Genomic DNA, 16,343 nt, shown 5'->3' with positions numbered 1-16,343 from the left:
CTGATTTAAATAAAGAATCTCAGTCTTTCTTTGGATGAAAAAAAAAAGGTAAATACATATATAAAATATTTTCTGTAAAATCTACATACATGGGCATACTCTCACATTTCCTCCCACATCTGTTCAGCTGTGTCTATCCAAGCCCTACTATTGCATGATTTTGTATCTAACAGTACTTGGTTCTGTTGGCTTTAACTGTTACCAACCTCCCAGTGTCTTTCCTGTCTCCAGATACATATTTGGCCGACCTCCTCTTACTGTGCATCCCCTTCTACTTCACCCAAGTTAACACATGTCTGCCTTCTAATCCATGACTTTCCCTCCTTCCTCTCTCCTCTTCTCTCTGCCTGGTAACCATCAAATGGTGTTACTGTGAAAACATTTTCTTGACTTCTCAGAATAGCCGTCTTTTCTTGACTTCTTATAATAACATTCTTTTACAATAATTTTCCTTTTATGATGGACTAATTTCATTCAGCACAATATCTCTCAAGTTCGTTTAGATGTTTCATCAGTTCATAACTATTCTTTAACATTGTGTGGCATTCCAATAGATGTATGCACCAATGTTTATTTACCCATTCTACATGGGCATGTAGGTGGTTTCCATCTCTGCTATTGTGAGTAGTGCTGTCATTAAAATGTGTGAGCACAAATCTACTCATGTCAAGGCTCCTACTTCTCTAAGTTATATACCAAGTAGAGGGATTCCTGAGTCATATGATATTTCTATTCCCAATATTTTGAGAAAGCTCCACACCACTTTCCACAATGGTTGTACCATTTTATAATACTACAAAAATGAGGCCAGGGGCTGACAGTGGAACAGATTATCAATGCTCACATGTAAGTTCAAGCTGAAGTTGAAGAAAATTAAAACAAGTCTCTTCAAGCCAAAATACAACCTTACATATATTTCATTCAAATTTCCAAAGCATCTCAAGGAAAAAATCTGAATTATTAAACACTAATGACAGAAGATTTATCAAACACTAATGACAGTTTATTAATACTTATCAAACCCTAATGACAGAAAACTTGGTAGATGTGGGGGTAATATCAAGAACATCAGACATGAAGAAAGCAAATGGTCATTTAAAAAACAGGAAAGAGGATGACTTCCGGGAAGATGGCAAAGGAGTAACACATCCAGAAGGACTCTGCAGAATTCAGCCCAGGAGAGTTGCTTAGAGGGAAATTCAACACGAGCGTCCAAAAGATAAGTAGGCACAGACTCATGGAGTTTTGAGGGACTGAGGTTTTTTGGCTTACCTCATTGGAAGTCGGCTGGGGCTTGACTTTGGCCCCGCCAATGTCTCTGCCAGAGCTGGGACCATTTGGAACCCATGGGGCGGCTTGGTCTCAACACAGCCACACTTTTCCCCCACCTGCCTCAGGGCAGGGACTGGACCCTTGCAGCTTCACCAGCAGGGATTGGAGTTCAGCTACAGTGTTGCTCTTGTTTCCATCTCTTCTCTCTGTGCCCACCTTGGTCTTGGAGGGCTGCGCAGGGGCTTTTTCTCAGCACAGCCACAGCTTGCCTCAGACTTTATAAACCCTTGCAGCTCCACTGGCAGGCACTGGGACTCAGCTACACTGTTGCATTTGTTTCCATCTCTACAATATGTTCGTCCCCTCCCACCCTCCTCACAGACTCAGGGGCTTGCTTTCTACTTTTTCCCTCCTCTTTGTCTCTTTCTTGGTCTCTTACACACTACTGCTAACCTCCAGACGACTCCCCTTAGCCAAGGGCATTTACGCTTGCACCACACCTAGCTAGGTGACCTCCACCCTGTTAGCTAGCCTGAGGCTGGAGACAGCCCTGCTGACCTCCACCAGGGAATACTCTTCAAATTCTTACAGAGGAATTCCTGCCTGTGTGCCAGGGGTCCTAAGGTAGCTCGGCCAACACTCCTCAATGTTCCAAGCTGCTGAACATTCCAAGCTGCTTCAGGAACCTCTGCCCAACCTCCGCAACACCAAAGCAGGCAACCCACCAGCCTTCTGGGTCACTCCCCTGAGAGGGAAGCCACAGGAGGATAAAGTGGTAGGTTACTTCCATAGTGAAAGAAGCTGTAGGCAGTTTGAAGAAGCATTCCCACAAGTCTTCCAGATAGAGCCAGTGCACCTTGAAGACTCACTGGAAAATAACACCTGGATCCTCTGAAACAACGTAATGCAAACAGTCATCAGCCCCAACTACCTCAACAAAAAAACGGGAGAAACAAATGGCAATGGCAGAAAATATCCTGAACATAATGACATGCATTGAAGAAGCAGACATTGAGCTGCCACAGATAGAAATATTCAGAATGCTACTTGGAGTCATACAGGATATGAGGGAAACAATACAGAAAAAAGATGAAATGATAGAGGAGATTAAAGCCATAAACCAAAGGGAAACACAGGAGCATAGGGAGGAGATAACAAAAACCAGTAGCAGAAACACAGATCTCCAGAATCAACTGGAGGAAGCAGAGAACCACATCAGTGACTTGGAGGACAGCCAAGCAGACGTTAACAAAGGCGAACAAAAATCTAATAAGATCATCAGAGAAGCTGAAGAAAACATAAGAGCTATGTCTCATGCTATAAAGCAGAACATCATTAGAATTATTGGCTTACCAGAGGAAGACACAACAAAGAATTCATCTGCAACAATAGTGAGAGAATTCTTGGAGGAAAACTTCCCCAGCTTAATGAATGAAAACCAAGCAACCATTCAGGAGGCTGAAAGAACACCAACTAGACTGAATTCCAGGAAGAAGTCACCAAGGCATATAATAGTTAAATTATCCAACTTTGAGGAAAAGGAGAAAATCATGAGATCAGCTAGGGAAAAACAAGCAATCACATATAAAGGTTCCCAAATAAGAATATGCTCAGACCTATCAGCAGAAACTATGAAGACGAGGAGAAAGTAGAGTAATATATTCCAAAAATTGAAGGAAAACAATGCAAAACCAAGAATACTCTACCCAGTCAAATTATTGTTCAAGGTAGATAGAGAAGTAAGAGTCTTCACCGAAAAGGAAAAACTCAAAGAATACGTTAGAAGAAACCCAGTCATACAAAAGATCCTTGCTGACCCAGTATGGGCAGAAGAACAACACTCATCAAGCATAAATAAGAGACTGCCACATAGAACAATCTCACCCAGAGGGCAAAAAAGAGAAAACAGACCTCAAGATAGCATTGGCTTAAGGTTGAAAAGAATTCAAAGTCGTCTGAGGTAAGCTTAAAAAAAAAAAAAAACAAACCCAAAAGGGGCATAGGGAAAAAGCTACGGTATACAAACATTCCTGGGGTGAAGACCAGGTAATGTGGCAGGGACCAGACCAAATACAGGGATACACATGGTAGACAACTAAAAAGGAGATGGGGAAGGAAAATAATAATAATAAAGAAATGGTAGCAGGGGCACAGGGCACTAACCCACCCAAGAGGGGGTATTGTTTATATCTCCACAGGGAAAGAGGGACCAGACTTCAAACCAGTGCTCCAGGATGTGAATGCGACATGCCGGCGAGGAGTAGGGAACCAGTGGAGAGGTCAGGGGGCGCTAACCCTGACCCCAACTACTAAGTGGACGCCTGCTCCTCCCCTCAGAAGAATTTATTTCAAAGAATGGCACTGAATCTACAGCTCCGGAAGAGGGACGTATCTGATTAGAGCACACAGGAGCAGATGAAGGGGGAGGAGAGTGGAGCACATCCTGGCCCACCAGGCCGTGAGGATGATGTTTCCAATTAGAGCAGCCAGTTCACAGAGAGGACCACATGGCCAACCCCATTATGAGACATGACGCCCCTCCCTGACCCATAGCCCTATAGGGGACAACACCAGAGACACAGTGTGGTAACTGTACCCAATCTGATCCCACCACATTGAGGAAAATATTAAGGGGGTGCAATAGAACAGGAAGGGAATGAGCAGTGAGGTCCCCAGGGAATGCTGAAGGTGGACTTTTGGGCCAGGGCATGGTGCCCCAACAGACTGGACTGGAAAACACTCCTAAAGGCCAACAAACAATCCTTGAACTAACTACAAGCTTGTGTTGTTGTTTTTTTGTCATTGGTTTGTTGTGTATTGTTGCTTGATTTTGCTCTGTCTTGTTTTTGTGCATGCCATTATCTCTGCAGATCTGTCTAAATAAGATAGACTAGATGAAAAATGGGAGGAGAAAACAACGGGACCAAGAGTTCCAAGGGGACATGGTAAAGGGAGAGGTGGGGGGAAGAAAGGTAGTGGTGTTAATAAACCCAGGGACAAGGTAACAACAAGTGATCCAAATCGGGGGTGAGAAGGGTGTAGGAGGCCTTGTTGGGCATAATCAAGGGTAATATAACCAAGAAGAATTGCTGAAACCCTGGTGGGGACTGAGCATGATAGTGGGACAGGAAGAAAGTCAAAGGAAATCGAGGAAAGAGCTGGGAGGCAAAGGGCATTTATAGAGGTCTAGATAAAGACATGTACATATGCAAATATATTTATATATGAGGATGAGGAAATAGATCTATGTGCCTATATTTATAGGTTTAGTATTAAGGTAGCAGAAGGACATTGGGCCTCCACTCAAGTACTCCCTCAATGCAAGAATACTTTCTTCTATTAAATTGGCATTCTATGATGCTCACCTTCATGACACAACCGCTGAAGACAAAGAGGGTGAACAATCAAATATGGTGAAGAAAGCTGATGGTGCCCGGCTATCAAAAGATATAGCATCTGGTGTCTTAAAGGCTTGAAGGCAACAAGCAGCCATCTGGCTCAGAAGCAACAAAGCCCACATGGAAGAAGCACACCAGCCTGTGTGATCACGAGGTGCCGAGGGGATCAGTTATCAGTCATCAAAGAACAAAAAACATATCATTGTGTGCTCACTTCCCTGATATGACCACTGAAGACAAACGGGTACATAAGCAAATGTGGTGAAGAAATCTGATGGTGCCTGGCTATCAAAAGATATATCATCTGGGGTCTTAAAGGCTTGAAGGTAAACAAGTGCCCATCTAGCTCAGAAGCAACAAAGCCCACATGGAAGAAGCACACCAGCCTGTGTGATCACGAGGTGTTGAAGGGCTCAGGTATCAGGCATCACCAAAACAAAAAATCTTATAGTGAATGAGGGGGTGGGTGCGGAGTGGAGACTCAAAGACCATTTGTAGGCTACTGGAGATACCCTTACAGAAAGACCTTGGGGAGGAGAGGAGCCAGTCAGAGTGCGATGTAGCAACGTTGAAAAATACAACTTTCCTCTAATTCCTAAATGCTTCTTCCCCACCCCCCACCCCCCGCCCCACTAGCATGATCCGAATCCTACCTTGCAAGTCTGGCTAGACCAGAGGATGTACACTGGTACAGATGGTTATTGGAAACACAGGGAATCCAGGGTGGACAGCGTTGAGAAGAATAGGACTTTCAGAGAAATTAATTGTGCTCGTGCAGAACCCGCACATGAATCAAGAGGCAGTGGTGTGAACAGAACAAGAGAATACTGAATGGTTTTAAATCAGGAAAGGCGTGTGCCAAGGTTGTATCCTCTCACCATCCTTATTCAGTCTGCTGAGCAAATCATTTGAGAAGCTGGACTATATGAGAACTCGGCACTGGACTGGAAAAAGTCTCATTAACAACCTTCATTATGCAGATGACACAATTTTACTCTCTGAAAGTGAGGACTTGAAGCACTTGCTGATGAAGATCAAGGTTTCTAGCCTTCAATAAGGATTGCAACTCCATCTAAAGAAAACAAAAGTCCGCTCTTGCTCCTGCAGCCCGGCGTCGGTGGCCCCTCCAGCCTTGAGGGCACACTCCTTCGCCCTCCCAGTCATCATCTTCACCACGTTCTGGGGCCCCATCGGCATCACTGGGCCCTGGTTCGTGCCGAAAGGCCCTAACCGCGGAGTGATCATCACCATGCTGGTGACTACCGCTGTCTGCTGCTACCTCTTCTGGCTCATAGCCATCCTGGCCCAGCTCAACCCCCTGTTCGGCCCCCAGCTGAAGAACGAGACCATCTGGTATGTGCGCTTCCTGTGGGAGTGATGCTGTGGCTCCTGCCCAGACCTCCTGAGATGGCTTCACTTCGGAATGGATCTGGACCATGAAGAGTCTCACCTGAACCTTGGCATTGGTCTATTCCTCCCCAGCTCCCCTCAAACACCTTGCCTCCACAGTGGTGGCATCGAGAGTCTGAACTGTGCTGACAACCCCAACCTATGTTTAGTGGCGAACGTCTGGTGCATAGTAACTTGGTCTATCACCAGGCTTCTGTGTCTTTGTTCATTTGGGTTGGGGGCAGCAAGGTAATTGGCCCAGCTGCCTCATCACGGATGCAAACAGGAGCACATCAGCCTCCTGAGACTGGAGAACACTGGCGTCCACTCCCTGCCTGCCTGTCACCACAACCAGGAGGAGGCAGACGGGGCTCATTTTTGTGGAGCCTTGGGGACTGACTCCCTGTGCCTAGATTGTAGAGTGTGTGAGCACTGCTGTGGTGGAAAGTGTGGCTGTGTAATAAACTGAGTCTCTGACCTCAAAAAAAAAAGAAAAGAAAACAAAAATCCTCACAACTGGACCAACAGGTAACATCATGATCAATGGACAAAAGATTGCAGTTGTGAAGGATTTTATCTTGCTTGGATCCACATAGATGCAGCAGTTAAGAAATGAAAAGATAAAATAACGTATTATATTGGGTAAAACTGCTGGACAAGATCCCTTTAAGGTGTTGGAAAGCAAGGATGTTCCTTTGAGGACTAAGGTGTGCCTGGCCCAATTAATGGTATTTTCCATCATATGTATATGAAAGTTTGACATTAGATAAGGAAGACCGCAGAAGAACTGATATATACACATATACATACATACATATATATTATGGTGCTGGTCAGGAATATTGAAAATGCTGTGGAATGCCAAAAGGACAAACAGAATGCTCTTTAGAGGCACCGATGGGGAGACTTCATTGTCTCATGTACTTTGGACGTGTTGTTGGGAGAGACTAGTCCTGGGACGGTCCTTGGTAAAGTGGGGGGCAATGGAAGAGAGGAAGACTCTCAACAAGATAGATTGACCCTGTGGCCGTAACAAGAGGCTCAAGCGTGACAACATGGTGAGGAGAGTACAGGACTGGGCAGTGTTTCGTTTCCTTGTACATACACAGGATTACTCTGATTTGGAACTGACTAGATGGCACTTTACAGCAATAACATGGGATTTCCATTCTCGGTTGCTCTGGTTAGCAGCATATAGCTTCCCACAATGGTTGTACGTGTTTACAGGCCCACCAACAGTGTATGAGAATTCCAACCTCTCTGTACCCTCCAGTATTTTTTTCTTTTCTCTCTTGTTTAGCCTGTGCTGTCATTGTCAGAGTGAGAAAATATTTCAGTGTTGTTTTGGTTTGCATTTCCCAGATGGTTGGTGAATATGAGCACTTTTTTTCAAGTGCTTTTAAGCCATTTAAATGTTATTTTGATGAACACTTCATGTCTTTTGCCCATTTTTAAATGGAATCATCTTGCTATTTTCTTATTGAAGTATGCAAAAGAATTACACTGGGTGGAGCAGAGCTTTCAGAGTCTGTATTTTTCCTGCTAGGCAAGCATGGAGCAACTCACTCTGAGTTAGTGTACCCAGCGGTGTCACCTGGGAAGGTTCTCTCTGGTCACAGTGAATTTTTTTGTAAAAGCAGTTTCTCTCGAACCTCGTTTTTTGTGATGGAAAATTTAAGAGAATAGCATGCAGCTGTGAAATTTTGTTTCCTGCCAGTAAAAATGCCACAGAAACTGTTTTGATGTTGAACACAGTGGTTTTCTCATTTCTAAAAAGGTTAAATGTTGATTGATGACAAACCTCATTCTAGACAGCATCCACTTCCTGGCAGATGAAATGTTGACTCATAGTACATTTGCTGTTTATTCCTTCCAGCAGGTCATACTGTTAATCAAACTTTCTATTTAGACCTTCTGAAAAGATTGCAGACAGTGTGTGACCAAAGAGGCCTGATTTGTGCCAGATGGTAGACTGGATTTGTCACCATGACAATGAACCTGCTCACACAGCCATCTCAGTGCACCAGTTTGGGCAAAAAACAGCATGCCTCTCTTGCCCCACACACCTTACTTACCTGCCCTCGCTCTGTGCGACTTCTTTTTGTTTCTGCGAATGAAGAGGGGCATGGAAGAGCAGTGATTTGACGACGCAGAAGAGGGGAAGAAAACAAGAGGGAGATACTGTCAGCCATCCAAACAGACGAGTTTGAAAAATGTTTCTAGGTATGGAATTGCAGATTTGGCAAGTGTATTAAGTGGAATGGAGAGTATTTGGAAGGTTATAAGGCTGTTTTGTTTTTAAAAAATTAAATACATAGCTTCAAAAAACAAATTATGGTTTTTTTTGTATCCCCTCATAATCTCTTATCTGTTTTGTCATTGCTAAAGATATTGTTCCCGGTCCATGGACTCTCTTTTTCCTCTTTTGATTAAGTCTTCTGATGCATGTAACTGTCTTATTGTTAGTAGGTCCGTCATTTATTTTCTTTTCTATTGTGTGTGCTCCCTTTGTTACATTTGATAGTGTCTATGGTTTGCAATAGGGCCCTTAGACTTGTCCTTATTTTCTCAATGATGAACTTACTGGCTCTGGGTTTACTGCATATACTCGAATATAAGCCAACCCGAGTATAAGCCAAGGTACCTAATTATTACCTGGGAAACCAGAAAAACTGATTGACTCCAGTATAAGCCTAGGGTGAAAAATGCAGAAGCTATTGGTGAGTTTCAATAATCAAAACAAAAGAAAATAAAATTACTAAAATATGAGACATCAGTGGGGTAATGTATTTAAATATTTATTTTAAATAAAAAACATAAATAAAGGGACAAGTCAATTAACATTAGTAAACCAGCACAGTAAGTGGAAAATAGGTTTAACAAAAACAATAAGGTATCAACAATGATACCTTAAGAGTATTATTCCCTGAGCTCAATCAGCAACCAAGCTAAAATGTAAAGAGTTAAAATCCTTCAAAACTGGATTCCTCGTCATCATCCGTATCCCAAGGCAGAGCTTCAGCTGGTGTGAGGTCATCACAGACGCTGTCCTCACTGAGATCGCCGTCATCACCATCACTGCTGTCATTTCTAACAAAGCGCAGTCTTCACTGCCATCCATAGCATTACTAATGCTACATTTCTGGAAGGCACATCACACCATGTCTTCTGGAATGTCTTCCCATGCATCTCGAACCCACTTTGCTATTAACTCTTATGTCAGGCTTCATGAGATTTCCTCCTTTTGTTAGTCGGGCTTGACCAGATGACATCCATTCATGCCACATCCTTCGCACACACAGGTCTTTAAAAAGCTTATTCAAGATACATCCAGAGGCTGCAGTACAGATGTAAGCCCACCTGGAATAACGGCTAAAGTAACTTTACTGAATTTTTCCAAATTTTTTTTATGTCATCTGATAGGTGGGCTCTGAACATATCCCAAACAAGTAACGATGGCTTTTTCTCTAAGGCTGCTCCTGGCCGTCGGTTCCAAATTTCTTCCAGCCATATTTTTGTTCCGTCTTCATCCATCCAGCCTCTAACATGTGCATGCACAGTAATTCTTGGTGGGAAATTGATCTTTTAGGCAATGTCTTTCTTTTAAAAATAATGACAGGATGCAGCTTAGTTCCATTAGCCAAACATGATAGAACAACTGTAAAGTGTTTTTTTTTTTCATTTCCTGTGGTTTTGAGAAAAATGTTATTTTCTCCTAAACTTGCCACAGTTCTTTTGCTTGGAAGATCAAAAGTCATGGCAGTTTCATTCCATATTCCCAATATCTGCCAGGTCATAATTATAAATCCTTCCTTGTTTTATAATAAATGACTGGAATGACATAATCTTTTCTTCAAGGTCTTGTGGCAAATTTTGGGAAATCTTTGTTCTTTGTCTCAAACATAGTAGGCCAAACGTATTCATGAAGCAGGTACACCATCCTGCTGATGCAGCAAATTTTCAATGCCTGGTGCTTTATATTTGTCATCCTTAGCCATTTGTGGAGCACGTATGTGGATTCCCATGCGTGTTACGCAGTAACCATTTTGACTACACTCCATAACCCATTTATGCAAGTCACTCTCTAGAGCCCCATACAAAGACATTAAACCACGACGAGCTTTTTTAGCTTTTGGAATCTGTTCCAAGTCAGCCTTCATTTTCCGCCACTCCCTCACTTGCTTTTCGTCAACACATAATTCCCTACATGCAATACTGTTATTGCTCTCTTCTGCTCTTGACAAAATCTTCATTTTGAAACCAGCCTCATATGACCGGCGTTTTTGTTTTGGTTCAAGAGTATCCATTTCTAATAGGATAAAAAAACAAGACTTTGAAAAAGAACTTTCATGGTAATACCTCTCCCCCCCAGGCCGCCCCCCCCCATGTGACGTGTTAGCCGGGAGGAGGGGCGGGGTGGGGGCGGAGTCCCTGCGGGTTGGGATGCAGGATGTGAATTAACAGAGAGCAGAGGGAGAGACAGAGCACAGCCACAGACACATCCTAGCCAGTTCAGCTGCCGACATAAGTGAATCACTACGGGTGCTTCTGTGAATTGGAGCCGTCCACATCATAGGACGGCTCTGATTGGTTAGATGTGAGTAAACAAACATTCAAAGCCCTGCAGTGTCAGTGGGGCTTTGAATGAACAGTGGAGGAAGGGCAATCACCTGCAGTACCTCAGGGGTCCCTGATGTTACACCTTGCTGGGGTATCACTGACCTGTGTATAAGCTGAACCCCATTTTTTGTGCTGAAAAACTTGGCTTATACATGAGTATATACGATGCATTTAGGCATTTGATCTATTGTGAGTTTGTGTTTGTACTTGCGTTGAGGTAGGGGGTCTTACTTCATTCTTCAGCACATGGCAGTAGATGACAATCCAGTTTTGCCAGCACCATTTGTTGAAGAGATTGTCTCTCCCTGCTAAAGTCTGAATCAATTGGTTTGTGGAAAATCAATTGCCTGTAGGTGAGTGCATTATTTCTGGGTTTTCTCTTCTGTTTCATTGCTCTATATATCTATCATTGTACTAGTACCAGGCTGCTTTGACTACTGTGTAATGGGTTTTGAGGTCAGGTAAGCAAGGTCTTCTACTGAATTCTTCTTTTGAAGGAGTTCTTTGTTTATCCTAAGTTTCTTCCCTCTCCATATGAAGTTAGTACTTAAAAGAATGAAGTTGGGATTTGGATTGGAAATTAATCGTATTTATCAATTATTTGGATAGTATTGGTATTTTCATGATATTAAGCATTCCTATTTATGCACATGGGATATCCTATTTATGTAGGCCTTTTTTTGTTTCTTGGAATACTGTTTTGTAGTTTTCTTTGTACAGATCTTTTGTTTTATGATTAGGTTTATCCCTAAGTATTTAATCTATTTTGTGGCTGTGGCTGTTACATAATCTGGGGTCAACTTGAGAATACTAAGAGTGAAAGGGTGGAGTCTGGCCTGTCAATCAGGTCGCAGCTTGATGACTTCATTTGGAGGCTCAAGGAAGATAAATAGCTCACTGGAGACCAAATACACACTCTCTCTGCACGACATTCCTGTTGACAAGGCACATGGAGCTATTCTGATGGCAGCCAGTGCCTTGGAACTGGAAGAGCCACGTAGAGACCCACATCAGCGCTAAGATGCTTCCACCACCACTGGATCCACAAGACTTTGCACCCACTGGCCTGTTATCTTCCTGCACTCAGCGTCATTGCATGTGTTGCGTGACCTGGAGAGGTATTTACAGACTAGTATCGGACATGTGGGTTAATATCGGACTTATGGACTTGATCTGGATTGGGCTGGGATGTTTTCTTAATGTTCAACTGCTCTTTTTATAAAGTTCTCTCTTACACACGTACGAGTGTCTCTGGATTTGTTTCTGCAGTCAACCCGGAATAACAGAGTGACTATTGTGAATAGTATTGTCTTATTGATATCCTTTTCATAGCTCTCTTCATCAGTAAACAGAAATTCAATTGATTCAAGCTTGATAATCTTGTATCCTTCCACGTCGTCAAATCTTTTCATTGTTTTCAACAATCTTTTTGCTGAGTCTTTGTGGTTTTCTAGATAAAAATTTACATCACTTGTGAATAGTAAGTTCCACTTTCTTTGCCCATTTGCATTCCTTTTCGTTATCTAAGGGCTCTCGTTAAGACTTCCAGCAGCATATTGAATGAGTGGGGAGATCAGGGGCATCCTTTTTTTGGTTCCCATTCACAGGAGAAATACTTTCTATTTTTCTCTGTTGAGGGAGATGTAGGTCATTTATTTATTTAAACTGTTTCATTGGTATCTAATCCACATATCATGCAATTCAACAGTCCAATCATATCAAAAAGAATTTCACAATCATTACCACAATCATTTTTCCTCAAAAATCAGTAAAAATTTAATTGCTTCCATTCTTTTGCAATTAACAGTAAATTGGAGAAAGCAAAAATGTTTTGTGTTTACAAAGATAAATGGCCTCTTTACCCAGAGAAGCTCCAAACCTCAAATGACAATGGGGAAGCTAAAGAACCCTCCCCCACACTCCCTGAGCAGACCCTTGTCACCTTCGACAAAAGCTTTGAGTTCACTGGCCAAGGACCTTGTATGTGGTCAATTCAAGATGAGGGTCATTAAATTAGACAGATTCATTCCCAAAATAGGTCAAACAGAAGCTGCAACAAGGTTCTAGTGCCTGTATTTTACACAACTCGGGAACCAGACCAGGTGGTGACTGGTGTCGCAGTCCAGGTGCATCAAGGTCCGGGGGTCCCTCAAGGTGGGTCACTGCGTCGGCGAATGGGAGACAGAAATCACACAACTCAAAGGTTGCGGGTGACTGTTCCAATTTTATTCATGCAAAGCTTCAACTTATATATTCTTTTTCTTGGCTTAAAGTTTATGGCCTGAGATCATACATCAGGAAATTCTCAGGCCACAAGACCATAACAAGTTATATCAATCACATCATGATTCTTGATTAAAAATTAGTACATCTTGAAACTAAAACTTTCTCAAGTACAAGGGTGATAGACATAAACCTTCTAACAATAACTGAACACACTTCATCCAACTAGGGCGCATTGTGCTAACTATGAAATCAATAAAGCATTAATACATTTCATTACCAAAAGTTACTTGACAGGCTTTGGCTGTTCTTTCTGTTCCTTCTTGGGCTGTTCCTCTAGGGCTTTCATTTCTTGTTCTTACTTTTCCACTAAATTCCCATAAATTAAACTCCCAAAAATCTTTCTGTACCAAGGTATGCGTTGCCTCACAATAGGTAGCTTTGCTTCAGTGGACTTCAAACACCACGGGGGCCTTCCTCGTGCTAACCTTTCCATAAAACTTAAACTACTAAAAGGAACTTGTACACCTTCTTTGTTAACTATTCTTATGCCATTTTCATTACAAGCCACTGTATAAGGTAAATCAGGGCCAGGAACTCTATTTCTCTTTGGGTTATTTCCTGGATGGGGATGCCATAGTCTGCCCCCTATGCGGTAACCAATATAAGGGGTGGGGGGAACCGTGGGAAGAGGATGATAAACTGTTTCAGAGTCTTGCACAAAAGCTTCCAAACGAGCCTCTGAGATTTCCGTGGGTTTCGGTTGCAATAGCTCAGCCTGCTCAAGATCTAACATAAATTCCTTAAGGGGGGTTACTGGCTTCCAGTTTCTAGTTTTATTATACAATACACTTTGCATGCAATCAGGACATGGATCTTTCAAAGCCATAGGAAGGGGAGTAACTTCAACTTCTGGGGAATATTCCTCAGTTGATATCAGTTGTTTCCTAAAAGGGGAAGTGATCAAAATTATCAAGAACCAGAGAGCAGCCAGCTACAATTATCAATTAATGATATCAGGCCAATAATTTCAAAGGGTTCACGGAAGAGACCTTCCTAGGTGGAGCCTTCTTTGAATGCTCCTCCTCCATGCGCTGACTTTGTCAAGGCCCGTAGTTGGAAGTGGTCTCGGCATACTGGTTAATTAAAAACAAAACAAAAAAAGGATTCATTTCAGGCACAACTTTTGTATTATTTTTGTTTTGTTTTTAAATCAGTAAAAGAAATTGGGTCCTAGAAGCTGCTGTGATCCAGCAGCAGCAAATTTGTGCATTCGTCTCTTGTTTTTTTGTTCATATGACGTTTAAATTATGACACTGCTGGAACACTTCATTTGCATGAAATGCTACTCCGTACATACTAATTGTAGTAGAGTTACCCCTCACCACACAATCACCTTCAGAACATTTTCTTCTTTGTTGTGCTCCTAGTTCCCCCTCCCCACAATCTCCTCTGCCACACCCACAAGAATTCATGAATCCAGTTACTATCTCTTTGTATGTACCTACCCTACATTTCATATACAGAAAAACTAACCCTGATAAAAACATAAAACAGTATAAAATAAAGGAGAAAACATTACAACTAGAACAGATTTAAAATTAATCAAAAGGGAAGTGTTCAGTTTTCATCTAACTACATTTGCATTACTCCACTTTCCAATGCATGCTGCACCATAGGGAGACCGTCTGTGTCCCTGGTCTATGGTCAGAAGGTATTTACCAGAGGCTTAATTCACGTGTGTTTCCTTTTTACTTTTTAAAAAAACTCATTTTATTGGGGGCTTGTACAACTCTTTTCACAATCCATACATACATCCATCGTGTCAAGCACATTTGTGCATTTGTTGCCTTCATCATTCTCAAAACATTTGCTTTCTACTTGAGCCCTTGGTATCAGTTCCTCATTTTCCCCCCTCCCTTACGAACCCTTGATAATTTATAAATTATTATTATTTTTGTCATGTCTTACACTTACATGTGACAACTCCCTTCATCCACTTTTCTGTTGTCCGTCCCCCAGGGAGGGGGTTATATGTAGATCCTTGTAATTGGTTCCCCCTTTCTACCCCACCCTCCTGCTATCACCACTCTCACCATTGATGCTGAAGGGTTCATCTGTCCTGGATTCCCAGTGTTTCCAGCTCCTATCTGTACCAGTGTCCATCCTCTGGTCTAGCTGGACTTGTAAGGTAGAATTGGGATCATGAAAGTGGGGGGAGGAAGCATTTAAGAACTAGAGGAAAGTTGTATATTTCATCTGTGCACTCTGACTGGCTCATCTCCTCCCCACCTTTCTGCAGGGGAATGTTCAGTTGCCTACAGATGAGCTTTGGGTCCCCACTCTGCATTCCCCCTCATTCACAATGATATGATTTTTTGTTCTTTGATGCCTGATATTTGATCCCACCAACACCTCACGATCACACAGGCTGGTGTGTTTCTTCTATGTGGGTTTTGTTGCTTCTCAGCTAGATGGCCACTTGTTTATCTTAAAGCCTAAGCCGGGCACCATCAGCTTTCTTCGCCACATTTGCTTATGCACCCACTTTGTCTTCAGTGATCATGTCAGGAAGTTGAGCATCATGGAATGCCAGTTTAATAGAACAAAGTGTTATTGCATTGAAGGAGTGCTTGAATGGAGACCCAATGCTCTATCTGCTACTTTAATACTAAACCTATAAATATATGCACATCAATCTATTTTCCCATCATGATATATAAATATATTTACATATGTGCATGTCTGTGTTTAGACCTCTATAAATGCCCTTTGCCTCCTAGTTCTTTCCTTTATTTCAATTTACTTTCCTCTTGTCCCACTATCATGCTCAGCCTTCATTTGGGTTTCAGTAATTCTTCTTAGTTACATTGCCCTTGATCAAGCCCTACCAGGCCTCCTACACCCTCCTCACCACCGATTTTGTATCACTTGTTCCCTTGTCTCTGAGTTTGTTAACACCCACTTCCTTTCCTCTGCCTCCCCCTCTCCTGTCGGTCTGATTGTTTTCTCCTCCAGACTGTTTATTAAGCCTATCCTATCTAGATTGACCTGCAGAGATAATAATATGCACAAAAACAAGACAGAGCAAAACAAAGCAATAAAACAAAACAACAACAAAAAACAATGACAAAATAAAAGAGAAAACCCTGTAAATAGTTCAAGGTCTGTTTGTTGAGTTTTAGGAGTGTTTTCCAGGCAAGTCTCATGGGGTGCCACACCATGGCCCCAAAGTTGATTTTTGGTATTCCCTGGGGACTTCCTTGTTGTGCTCTCCTTGCTGTTCTGTTGCACGCCCTTAGTGTTTTGCCTCAGTGTGGTATGGTCAGATTGGGCGCAATTTCCCACGCTGCGTCTCCAGTGTTGTCCCCTGTAGAGCTATGGGTCAGTGAAGGATGTCATGTCTCATAGTGGGGCAGGCCATATGGTTCTCTGTGTATT

General features: G+C 42.4%; 1 pseudogene; it reads left to right on the top strand.

The window, feature by feature from the left end:
• Positions 1 to 3,519: 3,519 nt before the first annotated feature.
• On the top strand, positions 3,520 to 6,076 carry LOC142455360 (V-type proton ATPase subunit e 2 pseudogene; annotated as a pseudogene).
• The last annotated feature ends 10,267 nt before the right edge of the window (positions 6,077 to 16,343 follow it).

This window comes from Tenrec ecaudatus, chromosome 8 (assembly GCF_050624435.1).
Source record: "Tenrec ecaudatus isolate mTenEca1 chromosome 8, mTenEca1.hap1, whole genome shotgun sequence".
NCBI lineage: Eukaryota > Metazoa > Chordata > Mammalia > Afrosoricida > Tenrecidae > Tenrec > Tenrec ecaudatus.
This window is presented reverse-complemented; position numbering and strand designations above follow the sequence as displayed.